A 24,517-nucleotide genomic window follows, 5' to 3' on the forward strand; every position below is an offset into this window, starting at 1 on the left:
GCAAAAGAAGCTGTGCGTTATACCATGAAAAAACAAAAGGAATCTCCTCTTCAAGTTTCTAATGAAAGTCGATAATAAGCTGTATTTTCATTGACGATACTTGAAATACTTGAGATGAAAAATGATCGTGGGATACTTCTCAAGCCAATTCGTAACCGCAATTTAATAACAATGCAATTTCCCTCTATGTTCTGAAAATGACGTAGAACCCCGCATAAAATTTATTGGATAATAGGTATCCAGAAAAAAGTTTCGTCTCAATCGGTATTCACTATTCACGCATAATTTTTTTTTTACATTTCAATTAAAACCACATCGCTTCGTTACCGTGATTAAATCAATACAAACGAATTTTCGAAAATTCATTTTTGTTGTCAATAAACAGACCAATTGTTCTTCAAATAGCAAAGAAAATTTGTTTCCGGAGTGATGAAAATCGAGTTGGTTATCTTAGCGAAATAGCAGTGCATGAGAAAAAACGTCACAAGCCAAGATTCCACTAATTCTAGAAGTTGAACATTTAATATCATATAAATTTTTTCTCAAATTCTTCACACTTTCGAACGAAAATTCAGTGCAATTCGTAAAAAAATGATGATAAAGAAGTTTAAATAAAAAACAACAAACTTGAAAGAAATTTAAGAATGTAAGTGTAAAGTGCAACAGGGACGATGCATCTTAGTCAACTGCTGGGCCTAACGAACCGAAAAGAGAACCTCGGACAGGAAGTAGACCGGAGGCGAGAGAGGTCGAAGAAAAATAGCAAGAACTAATTGTGCAGAGAGAGAGAGAGAGAGAGAGAGAGAGAGAGAAAGCTGGGAAATCGATGAAATACCTTACAGTAGCATCGTCGTCAAATTGACCGTTAACGTCGGTATTATTGCTCGGCTTCAGTCTCCGTTTATTGCCAATTAAATATCCAATCGTTCGCCGTTGCTGCTCGTCTTCGATTTTACACCCGTGTTCAGCTCGGGTCTAACTGTGTAAAAAAACGATCGGTAGAAAGAACACGGCGGTAGAGAAAAAGTACTGCGTCACTATGTTTTCAGAGTGCGGACTAAACCGTTGCAAAAAAAAAAATGAAAAGAAGGAAAACGCTTTGGAGAACGGGCGTATTGTTGGAAGACCATGTGACAAAAAGTAAACGAGAACTTGAAGGACCTCGCATGCAATCCTTGAAAGGTCTTGAAAGGACTGTCTGAAAACTTTTCACGACGATTAGAAACTGCAATTACTAAGTCAACTTGCGGGTACAAAAGCTTGCAAAACTACTCGAATGCAGCATTCGACTTTTAACGTTTTTAAAACTAGATTCATGCGTTATAATTGATCCGCTGTTTCGTATATTTGTACTTTCACAGCGCCCGTAAAAATACAGATGAAGGAGAGTCGCACGGTGGGACACAAAAAAGCAGATTCATATTAGGCTTGCAAAGCTCATTTTCGGTTATTACTATGAAGAAAAATTTTGATTCGGACGATAGTTTTAGGAATCTCGGTCTTATCCGTGGATTTTCTGGTATTGGATAACACTTCAGTATCTCTTTTACGTTTGCTCGACTCGCCAAAATTTAGCCGTTGTTACGTCGTACAGTTCAAGAAAAGTACTGAATAAATAACCTTTACGTAATCATGAGCGTGGCACAGCTGAGATAATAAAGTTTTGTCTGGTTGTTTTTTTGCCTGAGATTGCCCCGTGAAGGTAAATATTTGTCTCAAGCTAAGAAGTAAGGCAATAGTGTTTTTCATCTTTTTACTCGTCGTGTTTTCATACTTCTTACAACGAGTTACGTTATAGGGTGGAGAAAATGCGAACTTCGCGCATTTTACCGAGACGAGATATTAATTTATGCGAAATGTAAAATCGATTTCTTTAAGACTGGACGGTATTCAGAATTACGCGACGATTTCGATGCCGAGATTTATGAAAGAGTTGAATCCGGATCTCATCAGTTCAATATAACCGATTGAATTTTTGGATTCAAAAAAATTTCTGAACTTTAGCGGATATTGGTATGCAAAGGTTTTTGAGGACACGACATTTGGAAATTTAAGCTTTAATATTCTGGTGTGATGTTTGAATTCGACTAGCCTAAGAAGTTCTGGGATAACGATTTTTTTACGATTCACTATTGTCTTCAGTATTATTCTTCCGTTACCAACTAGTGCCGAGTGTTCAAATTTTCAATTATTCGTATCGATAAAGCTAAGAAACATCGCGGCTTTTGCAACGATAGAAAAGTTAGGCCAGTGTAATTGTAAGGTACGATCATTTTTGGAAAAACTTACGATACACAAATATTCAAAATTAGAATCAAGAGCGTATACATCAGTTTTTCATTCCGATCGTTCCGAGATGGTTTAAAAACTTCGTATAGATTCGTTCAAATTAACTCCACGATGACTTATTTTTGGGAGAATTCACTGCAAAATTATTGGTATTTTGATGATTAGAATCAATGTGAGTGCAATGCTGTAAAATTTGATATTACGAATTGATATGCCGATACCAAGCAGGTAATAAAAAAAACAACGTCTCAGTGGGATTATAACAAATAGTTTTCCCATCGTGTCTAATAGACTTTCAACTATTTGAAAGCAATTCGAAATGGAAAGATTTCATTTAGACTCTATACACATAATATGAAAATGTAATATTTTTTGGGAATGAGAGCCTACTAAGGAAAATTGTTAATAAAACTCATAATTTATTTAATTTATATTTTCGTTAATTACGAACGTGAGCTTTACTCATCTGGTTACCGAAAAATCTTTGAAAAGTCATTGAGCTAAATAATGTTTGGTTAAAAAATAAAAAAAACTAAGAAATTTCATTCGCTCCTATTACCCCACATTTCGGGAAATGGGAACCATTAAATGTCTCATATCTCGTATGAGAGTCATTGATTTAAGTAAGCCTTACAAAAGTCTAATCTTAGGTTTCAATCTTTCTCAAAAGGCTCCAATCTTATTTGCCTAGGTAATCATTAACCTAATAATAGTAAATTAGAAGTATTTAGTAACAAAGTCATATAGCCCCCATTACCTGCAACACGTAGACTGAAAAAAAAATAAATAAAAAATAATACTTTTAAGCCGTTTTTTATCGCAATTTCAAGAGTGACACCTTAAATTAGACAGATATGGTGACGTATCTGGTGTAAATGTAACATAGTAAGTAAGCATTTTAATTCCTTCCTGAAATGTTGAAATTTCATACTTTTTATAAGAACAGTGACGTATGTCACCTCAAAATTTTTGACAGCTGTCGGTGGCAGTTGTGCTCAACGCTGACAATTGTGAAAATTTCTGATGTTACATAAATCGCGGCGAACTATCGTCCACGACGGTTGGTCACCCTGTCAAACAGCCGTTCTCGGATTGTAGAGCGTGCGCATTGAATTTTAACAGACGACGGAACGTGCAGTCGTTAGGAATTCACTCTGCACGTGCGGCTAATAATTTCGAAACAAAACAGGTGAAAAAGTATCGATTCCTCACTCGTTAACCACCCCCTTAAAACCGTGTCGATTCGAAAAAAAAAAAAAAAAACATTACAAACGCGATGTTACAAATGCCATACATGCACGACGCCCATAAAAAGCACGTTCTGACCGCCTTTCGGAATGATTCCGGAGAGGGATGGGAGTCGGAGCCAATTTATTACAGACTTGTCGCAATAAACCGGCGACACAAAGCGGAGAACAAAGATGTCGAATTAGTAGCGGGCCATGCACACGCCGAAAGGCTTGGGGGCATTGTTTTACACACACGGTAAAGCTACACGGCCTGTGTTAGCCCAGGTGGACCTCTTTTGTCCTCGTCGTCACGCCGCGTTTGCCCCTTGACGATTACTTCCGAATGGCGTAGTCCTTTGGGGAAACCGTGACGAGCGAATCTCCGACCTTATTCGGGACACCGCGATAATTCGTGATGATGAGAATAGAAAAAAAAAAAAAACAGAAAAATAAAAACCAAAAACATCGAGAAAAATCCCCATCGAATCGTGATGACGAAATGGAATTAATTCCTCGTTACCCTCCGGGCTTCTCGCCTCTTCGCATTGCAGGGCGAGTCGTCGATTTTGGCTACAATCCGGCCGGTTAAAGGGCAGGAGCAACGGGTCTGAATATCAAGGCACTTCCCCTGGTAAGTGACCGTTTCAATGAAATTTTCAACCCAAAGTTCGCCGGTTGGCCACCCGTCGGTCTTCAGGATTGATGGCCGTCTCCTCCGTCGGCCATTCAATCCGTCGGACTAAGGCGCAACAATTCCGATCACTCTTCAGCTGTACATTTTCCAGCGTTGACGGAATGCTTGAGCCATGATACTCGGTTTTTTTTACGTGTTCTTACAGGCTGCAACCGCTGCCGTTTGCTTGCAATGGAACATGTACTCTTCACATGTGTCTGTAAGATCGGTTATCAAAGATATTTGTTACAACACCCCGTAAGTTGGATTTGGTAGGCCTTTGAAGAAACTGGTTATGCTGACTGTAAGATGTGAATGAAATTTTTTTTATCTCGAATAGTATGAATTTATCAGGAATTTTTGAAAAAATTTTACCTCATGGTTATGGTTTGAACATCAAAAGATACATTTTACACAGTTGATTCGATATGATTGTTAACATTTAAACAGCAAACATCAACCGTGAATTTTTCGGCATCATCGAAGGTACTGGAACGTGGTTCGCATCTGGACTAAAACGTCGGTATGTATCGGTTACAGGAATCTTCATCCAGAAATCCCCTTGTACATTTACCGTAACCCTACAAAATTTTCGTATCAACGCTCGTACGAGATCTCGCAGCAACTTGTAATGTTTCAAATACAAACGTACAGTCTTTGTCCCATACAAAGATGGCAGATTTTGAGAGCAATAAAACGCAAAAAAGAAAATACCTCTAGCCACAAATACACGAAAGCACATCGAATAAATACGAAACTATCGTCGTCCAGTCGTCTAATCGTTAATTATTTTTACGGGCCGTCGCGCATCAATAGCATCCATTCAACGCGAATTTGAAAATCATTTATCCGACGACCCGTTTTCAAAAACTAAACACAAAACGGAAGACTACGGTGCGCAAACTGGCCGATGGAATTACGGAAATATTCGAGGACGCGAGTAGGGCTATCACCGGATTCACGGTGTCCAAACACGAGTGGCCATCCGGAGATTCGAGACGTAGCTGCTGGACCGGATATTTTGGCGGTCCATTATCCTGCACGCAGGAGTAAAACCGCAACGAGGGATGGTGCGCAGTTCAAAAAATCAAAGTAATACGAGCAGCTGGGGTGGTTTGAAAAAGAATGCCGGGCGGAGGGATCGGCGGAAGGAGACGGGCGCTAAGGCCGGAAAGAGACGCGTATTCCGAAGGCATGTACTAGCCGAAAAAGTAGAATCAATTTTTATCAAATTCCTGGAACCCTGGGCGTGCCATGACCATCGAGTATATACGGCTTCAGGTTTATTGTCCCCAGGCATCGACAATGGGTACAATGAAACATTTTCTCTCATGCGTCGCATTGGTCGCGCCCTTTGAGGCGTGCATGGTCACTTGATATTAACCCTGTAACATTTCGTTCCCTCAAAAAGGTTCGACAGCAACGAATGTTTTTTCGCTGTCTACGTTTTTCTTTTCCACTGTCATTTTTTTTTTTTCTCCTTTCCTTCTTATCCTTTTTTCTTTTCTTCAATTCTCTTCCCTCCTGTAGAGGGAGGGTTTCAATTTCTCACTGACAAAAGAAACCGGTGAGATTTAGAGTTATAGAAGGTGCAAGGTCGAGGTGATTTATGGAACATAATAAACCACGAAACCATGATTTGAGAAGTCATAGCAGTCTTGGGAAAGTTTACCAAACAATTTCTTCCATCTTATTTTAGTACCAAACCCGAATGATCTATCTAATTTTCATGCATCACTGTGCTTATTTAGTTTTTTCAATGGATTATACGCACAAATCGCTGGATATGAATTTGCAATATTAGAAATACTTATGTCTTCCAGCTCAGGATAACCTCGCTTGTATTAAGTTATCATTACTAACCGATTAACCAGACAAAGTATTATTTTCAACGAGTTTTAAAGATCTCCTTTTCAAATAAATTCAGTCACTATTTGAACTGCCTAAAATCACGGGTATCCTTCAGTTGCCATTCGCGTGTTCAAAGTTATTTCCTCACGTCAAAGATAGATTTATTGTTTCAGTTAAATACAACCTATTGCATTCCAAGCACAGCTCTTTAACCTTCGATATGTAATTTTCTGTTTTTGGATACAAGTTTTTTTAGTTTCATAACCACCACGGTAATTATTGCATGAATTGCCAACGAGTCTTAAGGCGTGATTCTGTGAGGTCTAATTATCAGTTTCGCGATACAGGGCCCAATTTCATCCGGCTCGTCCTCAGCGTCAAAGTATAATATTGTTTTAATGGACAAAACGGGACCGCAGCTGGTGCGATAAAATAAGCAATAACGGTACTTGGCGATGCTTTTGCGGATTTATTATGTGACCCACACTCGGTCATTGCCAGCACTCGAGGGTTAAATATAATACCGTGCGGCGTTCTGTACAATCAGAGGAAATAATTACCTCTGTAATAATTAATACCGGCTTGACTGTTCGTACCGTGATGTTGCTGCTGATGCTAGTGCTTCGGGGAAAGCGTATTATCAGCCGAAATTGAGATCCTTTCAAACTCGTCGACAGACGGATAATCAGAGTTCAGCTGGTATCTACGGCCAAGAGATCTAACGTGGACCATTTGTACGTATTACTCGACTTTTGTGCAATTTGTATCAAGCGATGGTCAGGGAAGCTGATTAGCCGAAAATCCGTACTTTTTGTCAATTTCATAAATACAAGATCGACGTATATTGAGCATTTGTCAAATTGTTACGTTCGTGAGCCACGAAGGTTTCTTTGAGAATACAAGAGTTATGAACAAAATTTCAGATATACGTGTGTCATTTTAAATCACTACGAAACATTAAAAAACGACAGATTTTTGGGATTTCACTTTACGATAGTTCATTTTATTCGTGAAATAATGTTGCGTAGAAATGCAATGAAACGCTTTGTTACACATACTCGTATCGTGAAATGTTTCATTCTACAACGTAGAATATTAAACGAGTGAAAAAAAATCTGTCCGAATGAATCAGATATCACATATTTAAATTGGAAACTGATAGTGTGGTCTAATAGTTGTAAAACTAGTTTTCAAGGACATCACTGTTGCGTAAAAGCTGAAATAGAATTTTAAGGGATTCCAAAAGAAGCCTCATCACTTCATGGGAATTAAAAAGGTTTCATGGCTTCTGAAAAGACTTCCAAGCGGTTTGATATAATTTAAAGCTATTTTACACAATTTTAATTACTTCACTAAATTGAAACGTGAATTAAAGATTTCAGAAACTCAAATGACATTTCAAAAAATAATAAAAAAAAAAAACAAGATTTCGCTGTTCCGAAACGTTCAAAATTTCTGAGTATATAATATAATACAAATAAAGTCTCAAAGGAAACTCTGCCGGTAGATTTTCAACAGAGAATCAAGCTGTGGATAAAAATATCGCGTTCACCCGAAATGTACAGTACACAGTAGGGAATTTCGGAAATTCGTCAGGTTGTAAAAAATGTAAAGGGAATCTCAAACATTCGGTGAAAAAACAAAATCTCGTCCATGTACGATTTCGCAGGCTACACATTCGATAATACGTAACGGGACGCTGGTCGATCAAACTGTACGCAAAAAGGGCGGAGATTCGTCTCTGCCTCGCGTTTCTGAAAGTGTGAGTGCATATTGTACACGCATGTTATACGCGTTAGACGTGAGGAGGTGTGATGTGTAGACGTGAATACACACCGCAAGCGAGCAATTGATTGAAAAGGGGATGGAAATGTCGGGATTCGGCGCGATGTTGAAGCGTGCCGTATGCTTGATCATCGGCCTGTGATTTCACCGATGCGAAATCGAGGCCGTATCACCGACCCCTGGTGGAAAAACGAAAAGCAAACAAGAGAATAAAAAAAAAAAAAACAAGTACAAAATGAAATGAAATTTCCTGCCACAGAAATAACATCCAGGAATTTATTTTTGTTTGCTTTACTTCGTTCTGTTTTTGCTTGCAATCCTGTTACAGGCCACGCAAATATTTTATCCTAATCTTGATGCGCACTGACAATGAGTTTTGAATATTGAAATTTAAGATAGAGGAAAGTTTTCAAGACTGCGAAAATTTTAGACCGTTCAGTAAGCTTACAGTTACATGTTTTCTTCTATTATGATTAAACTAATAAATTTCTGTATTACGCTATCGAATTCACTTCCGCCTACAACGAGCGAATGATCACCTAAGAGTATAATTCGGCAAGGGAGCAGATAATCTGTCAGTCGCTATTCCCAGAATTTTGACGTCACCGAACGACTGCCGAACGCTCCATGATACGAGCAACCACTTCTTATAAAAGCGCCACCGCGGAGCGACGCTCATTTCTAGTCCGACCACCGCCGAGTCGACATCAGATTTGAGTGTCACAAGACCACATGTGTTGGTTAAATCACAGGTTGACGATGAGTACCCTCTTTTACTTTACCGCACCGAGTTCGTGCATTGTCCGTTCAGGCATCTAGTTCGTGCAACCTCTTCGAGAGCATTTAATTCATGCACTGTACTTGATTGCACCAAGTTCGTGCAATCTTGTCCGCAGCGCCTAGTTCGCGCTATTTTCTATAACCGACTCGTTCGTTTGCAATCGTGAAACGCATTATGTGTACTACTTCCTTGAAGTCTGGATATGTTGTCTACTCACCTTTGAAAATAACCAACATGTGCCTACATTTTTGGACAAACCTGCTCAATCAACAACGAACTAATACTGTTTCTTTACCTTTCAGATTCTTCCAATACAGAGCTACTCACGCTACGTTATAACACCACGGTTACTCTTCCAATTTCCATTAATTTTCTTATTTTACTTCAGTTGTTATGATTATCTTTCCAATATATCTTTTCTTCCCGCAGGCTCAGTTTGGTCCTTTGACTGATTCATCCGAGCCAAACCCTCATATCAAACATAGACCAGACACTGAATCTTTTGGGAAAAAACGAAATATCGACAATTGTGCGAAAATTTATATGCTGCAATTTTTTGAATGCTTTTTCGTCGAGAGTTTGAAAAAATTTTAGACCCAAGGTTTATAGAAACATCAGAGACGACAGATACTCTGGCTTTTTATCGTGTAGTACCAGATACCTCGATAGATACACTATTCAATTTTTCTACAAATTCTACATCGAAACCGTTTGATTTTCTCCCGCGATAAAGATATGATAAAAATATTAGTATCAAAATCAATCTGCTCACTGTTAAAAAGTTGATCAACGTATTTCTGAGAAATCGTAAAAGGAATTCGTCGAATTTTTACAACTTGATAGGTACAACAAGTTATAAAAATAACAGAGAAAATTGTATTCTGACCCCGAATTCTATGTCAATAATAATTGATTAACTTGCTGAAAGATACTGTAACGTGGTTTTGTTTTTTTTTTTTTTTGTTTTCTTCTTGTACCACCAAAAAAATTATTTGCGACGTTGACATCTGATTTGGGAACAATCGCGGGTGCCTATTCATTCTATTGCAACCGTAGACAAAGCTAGGTCACAACACGTATACTTATAATTTGAAGAAGGGAAAAGAAAAAATTTTAATTTTTTCACGAATTTGAGGCCTTTCGAAACGTGGACATGATTTTGCTACGCGGTGCCCACTTTCAGTTTAGCTACGATTTTTTATAATTACCCTTTTAATCGATTCGCATTCGCAATTTTTACGGTGCTGCCCATCGAGTGCGGCTTCACTCTGTTACGAAATACTGCCGGTTCGCGGTTGCGCTGGTTTGAGCAAAAGAAAGCAATTTCAATTAAAGGTAATATTCCAACTCCGTTAAATCGTCGGAAACGTAATTATATTCGCGCTGACAACATCTTCCCGCTATTTCTTCTCCCGTTCAACTCTGATTTTACAGTCATTCCTTCATTTGCGGATATCGAACGCTGCACTGGGATCAAAAGTCACTGTTGTTATTCAGTAGAAACTTGTTCAGTTGATAATTAGACTGACCCTGTTAATATTTTAACACTATGAAACCAGTACTAAGCTATTAGACGACAGAGTGATCGATGAACTAGGAACATTAGTCGAAACAACCAAGGACCACATTTTTGGAAGCTTTCGATTTGCATGTATAATATAAAACTAACTAATTCTGAACAATCTTATGCCGGGTCTGATCAGGTAGTGCTTTAACCTGCCCTGATAAATGCTTGATAAAGATGTTGATCCAGTTGTTATTAAGGGGGGAAATAGGTTTGAGACTACGCTTTTCTACTAATTTTCATGAATTTCTTTTGTAAGAAAAGAATGCGGTATAATTCATTGAAACTTTGAGAACATTTGAACCACACGTTCAAATAAATATCGTCACATTTTTTAAGTATTTCCTCGGAAAATATGGAAAATATCAGCTGCCACCCATAGGAGGTTACCATCAAACTGTATACATGCTGGAGGTCACAGTTTTCATCCGCAATCGATGAAAGTTTCAAATTTACATCCCAAAAAAAACCAGACAATATGAAAATTGCATTAATTAAAGGTATTTAAAGAATAGAGCATAAGTTTTTGCTTTTTTTTCTTAAACTTTTTTTGCAATAAAAAAAATACTTCAAACAACGATATTAGTCAAAATTTAGATTCGTGTAGAAGAAAGACATGTCCTGGAAGTGAATTTTCAACTCTATTGATTTGTATTCCGAGGTTTCAATTTTTTTTTTTTTTCTCGTCATATTTATTATTTTTTCTCTCAAAATATCCGTACAATCTTTTAAATAAAAGTTGAAAGACTCTCCGGTAATTTTCGCAAATTAAAATAGCCAGCAGCACACTCGTGATATGCATTTTAGTGGTTGAGGTCTTTAACGTCCCGGTGTGTCAGCTAAAGGGTTAAGGACAACCGCATACGCGGAAAAAATTATCATGTAACTCGGACCACTTAAAAGTTAGACAAACGATTATCCCGAACTCGTTTTAAATTTCCCTCCGCGGAAAATTACTGCCACCGTTATCGAAGCCCGTCTTGTAGTAATTCGGAGTCGCGAGGAAAGTGCCGCATTGTGCTGCAGGCGGAAGTTGAGGCGGGGCGTAGAAGTGTGGCTAACAAGCGGTAAATAATTTATGAGGTTGATAATTGTTGCTCCACGCCAAAGCCGAGTGTGGTCTCATCTGCAAAATTCGGTAGTCTCAGAGGGGGGGGGGGAGGACATTTTGAGACAGAGAACTGCAGACTGTACAGAGTGCGGGATAAGCCGGCGCTCTCTCTCTCTCTCCCCCTCTCTCTCTCCCTCTCTTTCTCTCTCTCTCTCACCTCTGCGGTGCTTAGAACGATTGAAGCGTCGCTAATTACGACTCGTCGCCCATCCTCCGAGGTGATTTCAGTCGATACTCAACCCTCTGCTGCACTCGCTTCAACTTTGACATAAGAGGTACTGGAGTGTTGGAAAGAGCTCGATTTTCCTTTTGTGAAAACTCAGATACACGGGATATTCGTGCGCGCCGGTAGAAGAAGAATCAGAGGTATCGACGTGAAAGAATTCAAAGTAAATTCGAACGCTGAAAGACGTCGGGTCGCGAGCCGTATGATTTATATATCCTTGTGCCTTACTTGAGATCATTCTTTTTATTATCCAATATCGTTGACGGTATTATACGACTCGTTCTAACACTGAGCCTGGCTTCTTTATTAATTGAAGCCGTGTAGGCTCAGACTTGCTAAGCTAATTTCAAGCGGTTGAATATGCTCAAACAATTCCGGTGTTCGGTGTGAAGGCAAATTAACGGCGACGATTTAATTCATTTCGTAGTTCGATAGTTCAGGGAAAAGCTATTGATTATTTTTCTTCCTGTTTCAACTGTTGTCACAATTTGAGAAAAAGAGATTGAACGATTTAACTCATCGTTGATATTTTGCCAGACATGAGCAAGGTTCTGTATAATATAGAACGTGCAAAAATAAATTAACAACATTTCTCTATTCCCTCGGAAACCTCTCGACCCAGTTAACCTCGTATTAACACGTTTCACACACATGCAAGGAGTACACCACCTTGAACAAGGACTAAGGAGCAATTACCGCGATTCTCCGCACGTAGGAGAACGACTATCGTTACAGAATTACAATTGACACGAAATCGTAAGAATAATAATTTGGTTTACGACGATCAAAGCCGGCCCCTCGATATCACGCTTGACCTCAACAATGCGAGTAGAAAGAAGAAGAGAAAAAAAAAGTAACAATATGGTCTACAAAGGATCGACTAGGCGAGGGGGTGTATTTACGACGGGGATTTTCAAGCCCCGGGCGACGATGCGTGCTCAATAAATTCACATTTATACAGCACATGATGTAGCCCACGCAGCACGAATATGTGTCATTGTAATTCAAAGAGCGAGGGTTATATTTCAACAGAGACCAGAATTTTGAAGAAAATTTATACTTTCCAGTTCCACTTTCCAACGTCTCGTTACTGTTCGTAGATGATGACATTTTTTTAAATTCCAACAGGCGATGCGTCTACCAACAATAAGTCGAGGATCTTTTTCTAACTTTGGACTAGCCAGGATCATATCAATTATGTAACGCCGTTTTAATTATGACTCGACGGGTTAATCACAAACAACAATGTTTGTCTACGTTAGATTATTCACGATTTTATCCATAGAATGAGGTTTGATGTATAAACTTCACACATCCTTTCGTTTCAGAAGAATTTCGAAGTGAATTGAAAATTTTTTAAAAACTTTACAGTACTGCAAAAAATTTACGTATATTCAAAACAATACTCCACATAATTTCTACACAATTTTGAATGATTCTTAAAGATTGAGAAAGATTCTAAAGAATATCGACAGATGTCAGAAAATTTACAAAGACTTTACACTACTTGGAGAGATGTAAAAGATTTTCTCACACTTTATCCATACGACATAATCGTATTTCAAAACGAAAATGGGATATAATCTTTTTTCAATTTCATCAAAACATTTCCTTAAGTTTTCGAGTGCATGACTGAAAGAAAGGCGAACGGCTAATTGCCTTTTTGAAAGCCCTGATTGTCAATAAAAAGAAAAAAGAATACTGTCACGGAATTAAGTATCATTTCAAATAAAAAATTCATGATTTTGAAACCTGCAGTTCTGCAATGTAAATGTGTATCAGAAAATGCTTCAGTGATTGGAATTTTCTACTGATTCCGACCGAGCTTGAAGTGTATCATGAAAGTATTTCCCATAATCCCAAAAACTCGCTGCACCGCATAACGTTTAAAAAATTAAAAGTGTGGACTTTTCGACTCGGCATAAGTCTACGATAAAAATGTTGCAATATTTATACTTTTTCCAACTATACGTGTGCGTCAGAAATAGAGAAGTTTGGATAGTTAACTATAGTGAAGAGTTCTATTTTTGGCAGAAATAAAACTTAATTCCAAGCTATCGATTGATTACAGTTCAGCATCCGGATAAACGAAGTATTACCTTAGACATTTTGGGGTCGATTAACAAAGGCTTTATACCTACGCCATTTTTATTTTTCTTTCTTTCAGTAAAAAAAATGGCGCTTGACGCGCATCACCGCTGTTAAATAATTTCGTGAAAAAGGGTTTGCGGAACAGACAAGCTCGAAATTTCCCCAGTTCAAGACTGCAGCTGAAGTACAAGTTGAACGGGCTTTCACGTCAGATCTGAAATCAGGATTCTCCAACGGTGCGTGGAGAGGAGGTGAGCGGAATTGAGTGGAGGGTGGATTCGAGCGTGCGATTTGAAAATACGCCGCATCACGTCGCTGCAGCGAGTCGGAGGTGAAGGTGGATGAGGTGGCCGCAGGTATGTACCTACAACCGAGGAACGGAAGGAGAGGATTCGCAGCCTCGCAGGTTTCTCGTGGAAGCGGGAAGAGGGAAAGGCGGAAAGAGGACGGGTAATAAATTGGTGGTTCCAGAGTGCCCCCGGGAATGAGCTGACGAAAATATAGCGGCGGGGCCGCAACTAGGAATTGTTAGTTACTGCTCTCACCGCTGAATATACGGGTTCGGAAGCCGTGGATTGCGCGCCATCTTCTTCTCTCCGCTTGTATGCAGTCGTTTCGGAAATTCCCCTCTGCAAAAAAGCACCCGGACTCTGCAGTGTCGAAATTTTTAGGTACAGTTATCGCTCAGTCCTTCTATTTTCATTTTTTACCACAATCGAAAAATACAGTTCTAGATACAAAACTGATCTTGCGTTGCAGTTACCAAAAAAAGTATCGTCAATAGCGCGAAATAGTTACGTGCACCACGTGTCTCGTAATTCTAACAATATTCAAACAGTTTTTTTAACGATACCTATTTTGTTGCATTTTTCTAATTATTATAACAAATGAAATTTTTCTCAGTGTTGGTTCCCCGTTCGCGGCAAATCGGAGAAACAACTTTCGGAAAAAATTATGCCTGAATCACGCGTAATACGACTCGAAATAAAATTATTGTAGCTGAATAAGGTATAAAATATTCACACTTTGAGGACAAATGATCGATTTTTAAATCAATCATTGTGGTTTGGTTGCAGAAATTATATCATTGCAACCAGAATTCCGTTTGCAATTTATATGATTTCTTTCAAAAAATCATCTCATCTACATACGTAGTGGCACTTTGCGAACGCAAATGAGTGCGCAAAATCGAACTTTGCGCACGATAAGAGGAAAACGTATTAAAATGAGTCTTACATCTGAATCAGGAATTTTCCACTTATGGTAACGGTCTCGTATATTTTGAATATTGGTTTTCACATTTCTTATGTATAAATAATTATTTGCTGGTACTATTACGCTTCTTTCATTTTCTCCTGAAAATTTCACGTCCATTCTGGAATTACTAGAAGTATCTATAACATATCTTGTGAAGTAGAATGAAAATTCATTTGAAACTTAAATACAATATTCTTATACGTGCATGAATTATCGTATCGAATGATTTCTTGTGATTTATTCTGGGAACAATAACCATCAAACGGACTAGGATGGTTTTAATGTAAGGAATTGAGAATTTTTTCCCAGTCCACCCCCCAAATCAACTTTAAATAATTCAAAAGCAAGGGCTTAGTTGTTTCAGATTTTTCCTCATCGCCCCAATTTATACGGACAATGGTAATACACGTGTGACTTTTGTGAACTTTCTTATAGTCGACTCTCGCTATTCTTGAAATGAGAATATAATTTTTCAACGATTTATGAACCGGGGCTTCCGGCATGAAAAAAGCCCTACTTCAACGATAATTTTTTTGAGGTGTATTTAGATGCAGCTTTATTTGCATTTTATATATCAGAATCGATTCATAGAAAACATTGTTATAGTCATTTTGGCCGGTGACAGGATTTGCCATTAATTGATGCCGATTCAAAAATCATGTGAATGAAGCTCCATCTCCAAGCATCTAAAGAAAACAAAACAAAGACCAATCTAATTGATTAATTGGTTGCCAAAGTATAAATTCCAAAAATTGACTCACTTCTTCAGCAGTCTACCGGTAATTGCCTCTTTAATAGCGTTCGACCTAGATCGAACAATTTTCCAATCATTACTTTTTTCCCTCTCCTCTCGTCATATTCCAAGCCCCGCTCGCAAAGTCTCGAGAACTTTGAAAAGAAGGGAAAATTATAGGAAAACAGGTAGAGTTATGCATGCGTTAGTGTGTTTGGGTGTGTTAAAATCAGAAGCTTCTCATCGTTCGTAAGTTAACTCAGTTAACCTCAGTCCACGCAGACTCTTGCAATCTGGCAGGAAAGAGCTGGCTCAAAGCTTGTTTCTACGTACGTACAAGGTACAAACATAAACGTATCCTGGGCGAGGAACCTGCGAAGCACGATTGCAGGTGTGTACGTGGAGTATAATTATTCACCAGGACGAAGTTATACGGCACACCCAGCCCTCGGCTCGTTAAAATACCTCGGTGAACCGTGCGAGAGTCAAACGTTCTGACCCAGCCGCAAACTCGCGTGCCTGGAAAACAAACTTATTTCATCTTAATCAGGCGCTATTGAAAGTTTGGCAAACGATCCGAAACACTTTGACTGGAATTTGCACTCTTGTCGTGGGGTTTTCGGTACCTTGTTAAATATTATAAATGCACACGAGGGTGTTTCGTTTGGAGGAAAGGAAACTTTTGAATTCCTCTTGCATGGTAATTTTTTTTTTTTTTTTGGTAACAGTGTAAAATGAATCTTCGCGAAAAGATATCTCAGAAATCTAAATTCAAAAGGTCGCTCTTGGATCTCGAAGCTTTCCCTTTTAAATGATAGGGGAAAGTCGAACCGTAAGATAAATTTGTAGTGACCTTGTTTATTATCAGTTCTTATCTTCTGAATATGGGTTCCGATTCGTTTTCAAAACGACAGAGGTCGAGATAGGAATTCAAATTTGAACTCGATTCGTGTAATTATTCAGTTACAGATATCGCAAAAATGGGGTGGAGAGAAACAAAATGGAAATTGTGTTCTTTCGTCAACTTTGACAGTTATTATCTCCAGAATCAAACTGAGAGAAATTTTTAGTTCCGGTTACCGCTCAGTCTGCAACTATTTTCATCTTTTACCACAATCGAAAAATATAGTTCTAGGTAGAAAATGAAAATTAGTTTTCTAGCTGTTACCAGAAAGTCTAGTTTCCGTTACTATTCGTTCTCATTGCGATCACTGTTGCTATATTTTCTTGCAACTGTTGCGAAAATTTAATGCTTGTGCGACAATAAATTGACGTTAAAGCCTTGTTTGACTAAAAAAGTGGAGTAAACCTCACAAACTGATTTTGCTTTGCAATTACCAAAAACGGATCGACGATTGCGCAAAATGATTACGCGTACCTCGTTTTTCGTAATACCAACAATATTCAAACAGTTTTTTTTCACGATACCTGTTTTACTGAATTTTTCTAGTTACCATAACAAATGAATTTTTTCTCAGTGCACCTGACGGATTGTGATCAAATTTATTTAGCAAGGTTGAATTTCGTTGGAAAGCAGCCACATGGACAATAGGAGACTGTGAAACGATCACGAATTTTCAAATTAGGTGATAATGTTTCTAGAACCTGATTGAATCACGGTTAGACATTTGAATTCCAAGTGATTTCGAAACTCGGATTTTCACGAAATTATCATGAATGTCAGAAAAAGACGGAGAGTCGTATCGCCTCGGTCGTATTGAGTTATTTCGTGCTGAGATTGAGTAATTAATTGTATCTCGGTACTCTCGCAGCTGGCTCGACTTTGTCGACGGCACATTTATGTAATGAAATATAATTGAATCGCTGGTTAAAACGAGGGGCTCGCCACGCGAACTGGGTTCATGGGCCCCGGTGGTAACATTGGGGGCATCATCACGACCAGCACCCTCCTTTGCCTCTGTCGAACGAACTTTCAGGAAGGGTATCGATTTTGCGGTCTCGCGAATGATGAGAACAAATTTGCACGCGGGCATGTCAGTGCGAATCGCTGTGTCTTCTCATCAACGCGCGTAAAACTCAAAGGCTTGATTCTGACGTATGTTTCCTTTACTCTTATAACTCTAGAACTACACTGGGAAACATTTCAATAACCAGAAGTAACTAGAATAATTCAGTAAAATGGGTATCGTTAAAAAAAACTGTTCGAATATTGTTGGGATTACGAAAAACGAGGTACGCGTAACAATTTTGCGCTATTATCGATCCTTTTTTGGTAATTGCGACGCAAAATCAGTTTGTTCGGTTTATTCTACTTTTTCAGTTAAACAAGGCTTTAACGTCAATTTATCGTTGCACAAGCGTTAAATTTTCGCAACTGTTTCAAGAAAATATAGTAACAGCGATCGTAATGAGAAAGAATAGTAACAGTTACCAGGTTTTCTGGTAACAGCCACAAAACTAATTCTCATTTCGTACTTAGAACTATATTTTTCGACCATGATAAAAAATGAAAATAATTGAGGACTAAGCGGTAGTTGGAACTAAAAATTTTTCTCAGTGTACTGAACTGATTTTCATGCTTTTTTTTCTGTGAATAGTTACAAAGTCTGGTCAGGTTTTAGGCCATATTTCGTTCCAATCAGATCAATAGTTTTGCATACATAACGATTAGAGTGTTCCACAAAAACAAATTTTCTGCTTATCATCTGAAAACCATCTTTTAGGTATAAAAAAAATTCCCTCCGAAGCGCAGTTCGATATCTCAATTCTCCACTAAGCTCAATGAATTTTTATTCTCCCATTTAAATAGCACGTAAAAAATTTGTTTTTTCGTTTTTATCCGGTGAAACTACGAAATAAATTTTGAAATAAATACGTGCACTCATCAAAAAAAAATTATTTCAAATTTATAAAAATTAAATAAATTATCTATATTAAATAATGTCAATAGCTTCAAAAAGTTGCTTTGAAACGATCTTCCTTCAAATTTACTAAGTAGCAAGTATTTGAAGCTTAATAACTTTTTACCCGTTAGGATTACGAAAAAAATACTTCAAGACTTTTTTGTAGAAAATTAAATTTCCTACAAAAATTTTTTACGTGTTATTTAAATGGGAAAATAAAAATTCATTGAGCTTAGTGGAGAATTAAGATATCAAGCTGCGCTTGGGAGGGAATTTTTTTTTTTTATACCTAAAAGAAGGTTTTGAGACAATAGCACTTGAGCAAAAAACAAAAAATTTTCTTTGGGGACCAGTCTAATAACGATATTTGTAAACCGAGCCGGAATAAGGTCACACACTTAAATGCAAACGCTGACTAAACTCTTAGAGATGGAGGTGGGGTTAGGTTAGGTCAGATACGAACGATTTTCATTTAAACATTCTTGGTTGTAAGTACCATAAGACTGTTTATCTGAAGAGATTTTTTATTTTGTTATAATAAATTTGGAACTCGATAGGCTACGAGTTTAAGTATATTAAGTATATAAAGTATAGCCACATCTTTGAAGAAAATTTTGGCCTAAAACCGATGTCTAATTTCCAAAAATTGAAACAGATATAAGCACTGGAGTGAAATAACGCAATCGTGTTCGCTTCAATAGAGCCAAGTTCAAGACTAGAAACATCAGCCGGTAAGAAAGCTGCGAATGCGGCAGAAGGCTTTCCATATGTCCCAGGAATTGCCGATTAAGATCAAGAGAAATTTCCATTCCATCTGATACAAAATTAGTCTTTGAACCAAGGTCAAATTTTTAAACGTATTTATCTCGAAACTACATTATCCGGTGCGGTGGGCCTTCTAATTCAAACACCGTTCGATGGATCGTCTTCAAACTTTGCATACACGTTTCTTTTTTGATTTCGCGTGGTACGTCAATCGGAATTTTCGTTCAAATTTACCATTTTATGATGACACGTAGAACACGAAGCGATTTTCGATAAAAAAAAATTCTACGATTCTACGTCCAAATCATCATACTTTTCGCATTTTTTCAAATTTTCCAAACCCCGATCAACGCACCACAACTATTCTCTTCTTTGTTAAGACACGCTTTAGATTTCTCGTTTCAGATACGGCGCTTCGCCGCTACAACGATCACCGTTTGAACCTGTAAGAACTCCAGAGATTCGGAATGACGGTTGTAAATCTTGAGCGTACTTTTTTCAACCAAAACATTACCATAATAATGGTATGATCATATAAATCTACCCCTTACTTTGCTTGTATAAAAATATCAAAGATGTACCTGTTTTTTGACCCTACAACCGGATATAACCCCATAATACTATGGGGTGTTCGTTTATAGTAGGTACGATACGAAAGGCGAAGCAAATGCTTTTATCATGATTTGTTTTTTTTTTTCAATCCGTTGCTTTTCGTCCATCACTTGTCAGCTGGCGTGTATTCCGTGGAAAAGTTAGTGTAATACAAACATTGGATTCAAAAATTTTAACTATGATGTATGATGATCGAGATGAGTTTTGTTTAATTGATCTCTTTTTCACAGAGGGAAACAATTCCTGGCCGGAAATGATGACGAAGAAATCAGTTCACTCAAATTAATAACTTTGAAAAATCATGCTGTGTTGCTTCGGTTTTTCAATATCGAACGCGTATCGCTTTTACGGTTTTCAATCATCAAAGACAGTTGTTTTACCCTCATTTATAGCTTTCGAATTTGCAGAACGGTCTGCAAATGGTAAGGGATTCTATCGAAATGTCAATTTACGATTAGAAAAAGATGAGAATTGAAACACGGGTAGCTGAACAGATGAATATTGGTTGGTAATATTTTTGTTGATCGAAGGTGCCTTCGGGCCAAAGTATTATTTAAACATATTTTACGTCATTTATCGTGTACTTAATTTTCATCTTCTTCCAAACTTTAATTCATTTTGCGATAGAACTCCTTGGGACACTTTTCACAACATTACGACATTGTCTGTAACAACGTACAAACGCTTTCGAGTTATCACGTGAAAAGTGTTGAAAACGGCGTTTCGAGTAAAGTCAGTATACATTTAAAATATGGCAAATAATTTTGGGCATTTTAAATCTCGGAATCGGATCAAAAATCGTTACTTATCTTCGAAGTTTCCCGTATAACATCCGTTTAAAGTTGACTTAAAGATCGGGCGTAAAAATGTTGCCACCGCCTTGAAATTTCGTGATCTTAAACAATATCTTTTCTTTCAATAAAAACAATTTCAATCAATTTTACCTGATTTGTTCGACTTAAGCCGCAGCCTTCGAACCTTTTCGTTCTTATTTTCATTTTTGCTTCGTCACATTTTTTTTCAAAGCCCACATCCGATACGCCCCGAATACAGGACTCATTACGCCATGTTTATGCAACGGGATAGCACGGAATATTTTTCGCCACTATAGCGCAATATCTGATGCCCAGGTTCACCCGAATGTATTATGCATTAGAGATGGTAATTAAATCCAACTTCAACATTCCTCTACCCCGTTCAAGGAGCTTATTTACATTTAACCACAATATTGCACACTTTGTATTTTCATTTTTAAACGATTATACCAACCCGCAGATGCGTCTCAAGTTATACCCACGACAGAATCCACCATATTTCATACATTTTGAAAAGCTCTTCCATCAAATGTCAATTGGGCTGTTTTTTGACGAGCGCAAAAGTACTCTCGGTTTTTTTTTTCAACCTACGTAATTCGTGGATCGAATTCAATGCACTCGGTGAATGCCTGAAGTACTTAGAATATATTTCCGATTCAATTCGCCATTCTTGTCTTCAATCGGATTCCTGGATTCTTACTTGGTTTTAAAAACGTTCTTCACTGTCGGAGAATCGCAGAGATGCAATGGAGTTTCAAATTCTTAAGCTCAGGTCGGAACTATCTAATCCATACCTTTGATGAAGTATGTGAAGCCCCGTAAGGTCCCATAAATATAATCCCATGCGGTTCAATGAAATCCGCTACGGACTTTGGATTCCCCATGAAATCCGAATTCAAAATGAATCAAGTTTGATCAAATCTTCAAAGTCTCAAAATCCTGTGCGTCTCATAATTATTCTGAATGATTTCTGAGTATGTATAACCATCCATATTCCCCATCTTCTTCATCATTTTGCTACGAATTTAAATCGTATTAGCCTTACGATCTGAGTAGAAAGTCAAGAAGAAATAAGAAGACGGTTAAAAAATGTTTAGAAATTTTCTGAATACATTTCTTACGGTATTTTGTGTGGAAATGAGACAGAATCACCACCACGTATGTAACGATTGATTCGGAATGAATTCGAATAAGCCAATTTCGAACAAATGGTTTTCGCAAACTTTGCATAAAAACGAACATTTAATGTTACCGCAACTTTCTCAATCTTGGACCGATTCATCTTTGATAAAAAAAAAAAAAAATATACGTCGACAACTGGTAATGATACTCTGATATTCTGGATAATTCATCAGTAGAGAACAATAGGTTTGAGAAACAGAGAAAAAATACTTTGGGATGTAGTTTTACGTTGATAAAAGTGCTTCAAAAAGAAAAAGAAAATGAAAAAGAATTCAGATCAATCTGAGATTAGAAACTGAAAGCGAAGCTTATCGATATAATTCCTAGAGTACGATATAAGTTCGAGGATATGTACGTGGCTGAAGAAGGGTGAGGATGATTGAACATCCTTAACGCGTTACAAAGTCGCCGGTTATACAGTTGTTCGTACAGCGAGGTCGGTGTAAGTGCGTCCACACATCAAGTTGTCAGAGGGCAGGAAGACAAGCAGCGAGGTGAGTCTCCCCCTTTCCCCGTTCATAAAACTCATCGTTTGTTTACGGGGCGGTAAAGGGGATGGAAAAATGACTCGCGTTGCAGGGCCTATTCGTTAAATGTAATTTGAATTTGCGCGAGACGGGAGCTGGCGCGGCAAATTTTATCCCGTTAGGGCCGTAACGCGGTAAGGACGACGTCGACGTACGAAGTTTGAAAATTCGGCGAAGAGTAACAGGGCAATAAAACCTCTTCCTTGGGGGGACTCGCGAGATAAAGAGCTCGGAATAACCTAACCTAAACGCCGAAAACGGCCGCCCTAGCGTATTTAATAATTCCGCATGGCGAAATGAACGCTGCACGCATTCTCCGAACCTCCACCCTTCCATCCATTCTTTCGCACGCTCAAAAGCTCCCGCTTAAAATGCCGACTTGATTCTGCCAGGTGTCAATTGGCCACACCGCGTGAAATCAAAGGGAAGTCAAGACGCCCTGACTCGAGAGGCGTCGCCCCTTTGAACCAAGCGTTTACACATTCAGCGATCCGGATGACGATGACGAGTCGTCGAGTTCTTGGCAGCCCCAATTGACTTCCGACCGGAAGTGGGCCGCCCAAGAGCCGTGCTTTTCTCCACCCTTCCAGGGGGGGAAAATACGGTCGCGAAAAAAATACGAACGCAACTCGAGATGTGGGGTGAACGAATTTTAACCAAACGTGGGAATTGGAATCACTGCGCTAATCCGCCTTTAATGGCAATTAAAAGGCGAAATCTGTGGGATTAGAAACAGTGTCGTAAAAGTTTGTGAGAGAGATTCTACCTTATTTTCGTGCCCCACAGGGATCCCTGATTATAGGCGTGTACCCTTATTTATCGATAAATAGGGGTTCTTATGGGGCGCATCACGGAAATAACCCGACTTGGATATGGGAGTTTGCAAGTTTACGTTAATGAAAGACAGAACTTGATAGCAGGGAAGTAAAAATGTGGAGAGTCAATGTCATACAAAACGACGACAAATTTTATACTTTAAACCTTTAACCATGAAATCTTCAGGAACGGGAGGGGATAAAGAAATTTTTTCCATTCCGATACTTTGCGCTAGATAAGTTTCTTTTGAAATATTACAAGTTGTCAGAATCTAACATGAAACTAACACCTAACTATTACGAGAGAAAACCAGTGGAGTTCAAATTGCATGAAAAATTGTTTGGCAATATGGCAGCTGGAAGCTTGACAATTATTTTATTTCTGACTAAAGATGCTTCTAGAAAACTTTGACTTCCGATAACCGACCGTCTTCTCAATTAACTCACTAATTGCCTCTTGTAAAAAAAACAACAACTCGATCTCTCAGTTTCCTGCACATTCTCTGATACATCATTATTTCACCCCAACCGAATTGCGACAATCACGAGCTGTTGACGATTCAAATTTATTCCCGAGCCCGGGCTGACCGGAAACGTGGCTGTGGCTGGCGGGCAATAACACCCGGGGGATCGTATTTCAAAAGGTGAAACCGGGAGTCTCGTGGCGGACCAGACGGCAATAAAGCGGCTCAATTAGCATGAAATGGCTCAATTTCTTTCCACCTTTAACACCTTCCATTTCCACCCTGTTTACGGCGCCGCCGGACGCTGCGGAGCCGCAATCGCATTCAGCCGAAGGATGTGAAGAGGGTATTTGCCGCGAACCGGTTTACGGCGCATGCAGGTTAAGTTGCCGCCGCTGCAGTGCGGAGAAACACGCGAGCGTCCCCCACCCTGGTTTCAGTGTGCCGACGTGCAGGGTACACTTGGGGACAATGAATCTGAGACGGCTAATTTTTTTTTACACTAGACAGTTACGTTGGCAACACTGAGAAACCTACAGCGCCACAGTCGGCCGAGCGCGAAACAAACTCAATCTCAATAAGCGTAACATAACCCATGACCGTCGAATCTAACCTTGGAATTGACGTCTCAATCCAACAATTCATTATCTCCGCGGTATTTTTAGGTTAGATTCGACGGTCATGGGTTATGTTACGCTTATTGAGATTGAGTTTGTTTCGCGCTCGGCCGACTGTGGCGCTGTAGGTTTCTCTGTGTTGCCAACGTAACTGTCTAGTGGAAGAAATTAGCCGTCTTAGATTCATTATCCCCAAGTTGAGAGAAATTTTTTATTCCGGCTACCGCTCAGTCCTTAACTATTTTCATTTTTTACCACAATCGGAA

At 38.6% G+C, this 24,517-nt stretch overlaps 1 long non-coding RNA gene across 1 annotated transcript in view; it reads left to right on the forward strand.

Annotated features, from left to right (window-relative positions):
- The window catches only part of LOC138190554 (uncharacterized), a 58,038-nt gene that overhangs the window by 28,509 nt on the left and 5,012 nt on the right, over positions 1–24,517 (forward strand). Inside the window, exon 2 of the long non-coding RNA XR_011176587.1 lies at positions 19,625–19,743. This is a non-coding gene — a long non-coding RNA (uncharacterized lncRNA). The remainder of the gene's footprint in view (positions 1–19,624; positions 19,744–24,517) is intronic.

Source organism: Neodiprion pinetum, chromosome 3 (assembly GCF_021155775.2).
Source record: "Neodiprion pinetum isolate iyNeoPine1 chromosome 3, iyNeoPine1.2, whole genome shotgun sequence".
NCBI classification, from domain to species: Eukaryota; Metazoa; Arthropoda; class Insecta; order Hymenoptera; family Diprionidae; genus Neodiprion; species Neodiprion pinetum.